At 46.0% G+C, this 6,353-nt stretch overlaps 1 long non-coding RNA gene across 1 annotated transcript; it reads left to right on the forward strand.

Moving 5' to 3' along the window:
- The first annotated feature begins 110 nt into the window (after positions 1 to 110).
- LOC103916680 lies at positions 111 to 2,983 on the forward strand. The gene is made up of 3 exons (XR_663599.1): positions 111 to 338; positions 540 to 645; positions 2,429 to 2,983. It is a non-coding gene; the product is annotated as an uncharacterized LOC103916680 (long non-coding RNA).
- Positions 2,984 to 6,353: the final 3,370 nt, after the last annotated feature.

Below are 6,353 nucleotides of genomic sequence, written 5' to 3' on the forward strand. Positions count from 1 at the left end.
CGGGGACACCGGATGGAGCCTTTCCACCGGCTGCGGGGGCTTTGGCTCCGGACCCGGGAGCTAGCGTGCCTCAGCCCTCAGCCTGAAAAAGCGAGCAGCCGTCTGACCCAACCTGGTTGCTCTCAGCCTTCACGGCTTCCTCCGGCTCTTTGACTCCGAGCTGGATATTTCTATCACAATTCAGACGACTCTCTGGTGCAGTCTAATACATCTCAATTAGGGTCCTACGCGTGTCACTCTCCCAAATACCCGAGCATCTTCCCATGGCGAGTTACGTGAGGTGAGGAGCACCTATTACAGCTCTTCCTCTGTTTCTCTCCAGCGCTGATATTGCAGGGGTGAGTCGTTGTTTACCCAGCAAATCCCTGTGGTATGTGGTTTGCTTTGTGAAGGCGAGCTGGCGGGAGGGCGTGCTCCACTGGGACAATGTGGAGCTCGGAAGGAGCTTTGCTACCTGCAGGAGCGGGTGCCGTCGTCTTGAACCAGCCCTATCCCCTCTGCAAGCGAGCTCGTGTTATTTGAAGGTGTTATTCTTGCAGGTTTGCATCCTTCTGGTTTTGTGTGCAAAGCTTAAAATCTCTCCAGACCGATTACCAGAAAACACAAAGCATCCACAACTCCACCACAGTTTCACAGGAGCCTCAGGTACCCCTGCACCTTTTGTAGTCTGCTCCAGACAGTCTTAAATCAGGCACCAACGGCAAACTACTCTTGCGAGGATGCTGACCTTAATCACTTGTCCTTTGCAATGCTCAGAAAATGTGGCTATTTATACCGCTGTTATTACAATACTGAAACCTCTGTGCTGAAAGTGAAATTATTTCAAATCTATATGGCTATGATGCTACGTGAAGTTCTGGTTTATAATTTTGTAGCAAAGACATCCATTTATTCAGTGGGCTCCAGGTAGGGTGTTTGATACCGGCTACGGAACTGATCTATTTGCAGAATGTTTGCATGGAGATTATTTTGCTTAAACCTGTTCAGCAAGATTCGCTGTAGACGCAGGACAGAAAAGTCAGCGAGTCAGAGGATCTCAAAGAATTGTCTTGAGTTTTAGGGATTGGTTCAAAGGATGATGGCAGGAATTACTTTCAAGGGAATAGGAAGAGAGGGTAAAAAAGATCCCCACCTTCCTGAACAGTACCCAGCTCTTTTCATCCATTAGTCTCAAAGTGTTTTGCTACAGAACAAAAAATACTTTATCCTGTTTTGTAGATGCAGAAGGCTTAGAAATAAGGACCGGTTTAGAATGAGAGCCATTTTACTTGAGCACTTCGTCCTTACTTACAATTTAAGTGAATTTGAAGGTTCATTATTCTTTCTTGATTAACATCACTTTATAAGGCGTTCAGCTAGGCGATGAACTTGATTTAAACACCCAGGTAGGCTGGGTTTGCATGCACCAGGAAGGGCAGAAGACAAACCTGACCCACACGCCCACCACGATAAGGCGGCTGGGTCAGAGGTGGGGCTGAGGGCAACGCCTGGCCCTGCTATCCGGAGAAGCAGGGGCTCGGGGTGCCCAGCGTCTGGCTGACCGACCCACGGTGCACGAGACTCTCGTTCTGGCACGGACCTATTTGTACACACACAAAAAGGGAGTGCTTGATTATATTGAATTAGGAAGAAATACAGTTAAAGCAGGGGGACACACTGGTCTGACTGCAGTTCTACCCTCTACCACTTTGACGTGGTATTTCTGCAAGAGCGAGCAATAAGTGAAATTATCTACTTGACCGATATTAAACTGGTGCATTACAGCGGTCCTGAATTTCTTCTAAACCACATCTTATTACGGCACCTCCTATGCCAAAGGTGCTTTCTCTTCCAGGTTATCTGAAAAACTGCGGTGCTGGGTGTGCACTCTTTATTGGTGTGGTACTTTTAACCAAGGCAAAGGCACTGCTCCATTCAAGCTGCTTACGAGGCCCTGGCCGAGCAAACCCTCTTTGCAGACACTTAATTGAGAAGTTGCACTTAAGTCTTATGAAACCTGACGGACCCTGATCACCCCCTTTGGTGCGGTACTGAACGGGGAGGCAAACTCATCATCAAAGAAAAAGTAATTCCCATTAAGGGCAGATTTATCTGCAAGCTGAAGGGGGCAGGGGCTGCAAAGCCGCTAGCAGAACCATGCACCGTGCTGAGGGGCTATGGCGATGCCTCGGAGAATCCACACAGGCTCATGCTTAGTGGAGAGATGCTACGAATGTTTCTGCATGCTGCTTAAAAACTTGTGTTCGACTTAAAAAGTGAGAAGAGAGCCAATTCCCTTTCCATGTATCTTGTAGTCAAGAGCTGTCAAACATAATATAGATGTTTATATTCAGGCGGCTCTGTTTAGATGAAACATTAGTACCCTGCTCGCTAGCTGAACCAGGAAAGTCTTTCTCTGCACCTGAGCCTACGTGGTCATTCCCTTTAGGTGGAACTTCTGGAAAACTGCAGCCACAGGGAACCGCAGCCAGCAAACCCTGTGCAAACCCACCACACGGACCCACTCCTTCTCCTGGACTGGAGCCTGTGCAAACAGCAGGGAAATTGTATTCTCCGTGAGATGTCGTTTGAGCTTTCCTTCCAGCAGATCCTGCTTCTTTCTCACATCAGCTCCTCTACTGAATCTAGGACGCGGGAGATGCTCAGTCCTGCCTTCTGGGCTCCCGTCCATCAGATCTGCAACATTTTTGTGATACAACAGTAATCGCAAGCTGCTTGCATTAAACAGCATGCTACTGGAAAAGCCTTTCCGTAGGGCTCTCAGTCCGATCACTCTTTGTATTAGCAGAAAACAAAGTATTTCTTTCAATAATGAAAAAATAATTCCCACTTTATCCTTCAAAATGGTGGCGGGTTTCTGTTCCTCAGGCGTGATACAAACTCACTGCAGTAGCCATTTTGAACACCTGAATTTTCTATAAACAGTTGAAATTTGCAAAGCGAGGAGCCCATCGCTTCAAACACCGCGCTGGAGGTCGAGAGCGTATAATACAGAATAACAAAAAGGAAGAATACACTTTGTTAAAGATGGGAATTTGATACCAAAAATTAAGCATGGCCGTAACAATTACAGCCATCTAGTGGGCAAAAGTTTTTTTTTTAAATAAAAACAGTATTGATATTCCATTTCAACAATAAAATACCTGTAAATGAAAGAGGTCTAGCAAATAACCTGGGGGGGGGGGGGGGCTTGCAGCTTGCACCAGTTTTTTTACTATTCTTCAGGAATACATAAAATCTTAAATATTTTTCCTTCTTGCATTGTACTCTGGAAATATTAGGAAAATTAGGTCTCATCTGGTGATACTGCTTTAACGAGGGACTTGCTGAGAATATCCGATGAAGTGTGTTATTGCTCACACTTCAGCTGAAGGGACAGGACTGATTTTTTTTTAACAGAGATTTCCTTCCCCCAAATGGTTCATTAAATTTTAAAGTTAGCTATATGACAACATAAGCTTTAAGTTAAGTACATGGCAACAAATCAACAGGCTTCACAGAGTGATTAAGGATCTCTTTCTTCAGATGCTTTGTAAATATTCTTTTGGCTCTTGATGTCATCCATCATTTCAGGAGCTCCTCAGGCTTCACAGGCTATTTCATGTTCGATAGGATCTCTAGTGAATTTCTACTGAAAAAGCAAATCGGAAAGTAAGTATTTCATCTAAATCTTTGCATATCAAAAGGAAGAAAAAGTACATCCCTTTCTTTATCTTACTTTTATATGGAACATATGGGCTGAAACGACGAACTTCAGATCTGAATTCCAAAAACTCCAAAGCATTTTGATTCAGCCCATAATAAAATCTGCACTGGGATTTCACAACAATGCTTTTTAATCCACTTCGGAGGAGGGAAAAGATTCTCGGTGAGAGCGTTAGCTCTGTTAGAAGTTTTTGGGTTGTTGGTTTTTTTTTAAACTTAGTAATCTGTATTCAAGATTTTAAGAACATATTTACAGAACAAACCAACCTTCTCAGAGTAATCTCCTCAGGCTTTCGATTGCATGCCTTGGAGTGGAGGAACAGGCTATAGGATTTTTTAACCCTATGACAAGAAATAACTGGCTGTGAATTTTGGAAATCCTCTTTGGCATGCGTTCAAGCCGGTATTAATGCAAACCGCCCCATGCCAATCTCCTGACTCATCCCAAACGGCAGTTTCTGACACTCATCCCATCCCTCCCCGACCTTCCCTAGGAAGAAAACAAAGCAGCTCCTCCCTTCCTTCCTGAAAGATCATATGCTCGCACTGCTGCTGAACGGGCGTATCGTCTGTATTTCCAAGTATTTAATTTGGGGTCTGATCTTGTGTCTGCGGATCTCGAAGGGGAGTTTGTCACTGTGTAATTTGTCTCGACTCCCGCGTCCCAGGGCACAGAGCAGCTCACGGTGCGTCCTTCTGCCAGCCCCGGTTTCACGTTCAGGGCATGAGAAAATCTTTGCAGCAAGTACGTAAAATTCTCTTTGCACCTCTGGTGCAAATCTCTTTGAAGACAGCTATATGTCAAATATAGCATTATGTTGCTTCTAAATCCTACATATATTTATAGGACTCGATGATCCTTACAGGTCCCTTCCAACTCGAGATTTTCTATGATTCTATGATATATGTTATTTATATATTATTTACATAGTGTATGAATATCCGAGTAACCGTTATCCAGAGGCAGACAATGTTTGCACAGGAAAACGTTGTTTAAATACCGCAGTCCTGCAGAATCTCGTGTGTTGGATTAAATCTTGACCCATACTTGTTTGTGCCAATTGCGGGAGGGCTTTTTCCTCGTCCTACAGGCGAGAGGTGAGGAGTGAAGGGCAGAGGCTCAGCTGCTCTAGCTGTGAATTTCTTGACCTCTGACAGTTTGGGGTTTTTTTTAATCACAGCCTTTTCTAAGCATAGGCTGTGCAGTATAACATGCCATATAAAATCTCTGATAGATACAGAGCTAGATTTGTGATGCAGTTACTGGTATTTCATTAACCTTTATCTTGACAAGTGGAAATAACACGCTGTGATTCAGGGTAAATTTTTCACTTGCAGAGAAAAATGGTGCCAAAAGAAAGCAAATGGGCTAGAAATTAATAAATACGAATCTCGATAGCAAAAATCAGCTACCAGCTGGACTTGGCCCCTTGTGCGTGTTTCAGACGTGTTGGGCTGTTGTGACAATGCTCTGCAGGGCACGACAGAGCCGCAGCTTGCACATCGCTCAGGAGCCCATGGGCGACCACAGCCAGCGTCGGGGACAGGGGTGCGTCCCCCGCTCCCCAGGCTCCCTCTCCTGCTTTTTCCACCCGGATGAAGACACAGGCCTCAAGGATCGTCCACCCCACCTTGGGCTGTGGCCCCTCCATGCCACGTCGGGTCTACAGCCCTGTGGTTCCACTGGGCTCAGCTGGAAAACTCTTCTTGCCCTGCAAAAAGGCTGCTCGCACTCACGGTCCCGATGAAGTGGGTATGCAACCGCTGACCCGCCGAAACCCCAGGGAAAACCATTTCTAGGAGGGCCTGAGCTAAATACGGACTCTCTTAGACTGCAGACTCGCTGGTGGCCGGCAGAGTCCCCCAGAGGAGATGAGAGCTGGTGAGTAATAAGGATAACTGATGTTTTTCCAAGTCAAAACCAGCCTGACTCACCACTATTTTGTTTCTTTTATTGTTATTTGTATTGCTTGATGCCAGACAGCAGATCTCAGTTATTGAGCCCAGGGTTTTATTACCATATAACAGGAGAAAGTGCCCTCTGAAATGCTTCCAAACTAAATCAGTAGGAGGGGAAAAAGAAAAAGCAAAGCCACTTGCTCACTGCTGCCCTGTAATTCAGGGCTGAAAACCCCCAATGCTCTGCTCTGAGCCGAGCATCTTCACCATGGTGGCATATTTTCCAGCTGGCCTTGCCTTGCTCTAAGCTTAGGTTATAAATAGTCAATACCATCTAGTTTTCCAAATAAGAGATCTGCTCAGAGCGTGCGTTCCCAGACCCTGGTGCTCCGGGGAGCACTCGCTGCCGGCAGGGGCTGCTCATATCAGCAGCTTTCTATCAAGACGCTGATCTGAGGCCGCAGGAGAGCAAAACATGCCATCTGAAAATGAGCAGGAGAAGGTAGATACACCACGGGTATGGCAGAGGCCACCCCTGCCCCATTCGCTCTGGCCGTGCCGTCCTCCAGCGAGTGGCACAACCCTGTACAACCAGCTCCTGCTCCTCTTCTAGATGAAGTCAGGATCTATTCCTGGGCAGGGCTGCCATGGAAAATGTCTGTCTGGAGCTGGTGTCTGCCAGGGATAATGTCTCTCTCAGGCCAGTATCTAGCACAGGATAAGATTCTTACTGTTTGTGATACACATCA

Source organism: Pygoscelis adeliae, unplaced genomic scaffold (assembly GCF_000699105.1).
Source record: "Pygoscelis adeliae isolate BGI_AS28 unplaced genomic scaffold, ASM69910v1 Scaffold75, whole genome shotgun sequence".
Classification (NCBI taxonomy): Eukaryota; Metazoa; Chordata; class Aves; order Sphenisciformes; family Spheniscidae; genus Pygoscelis; species Pygoscelis adeliae.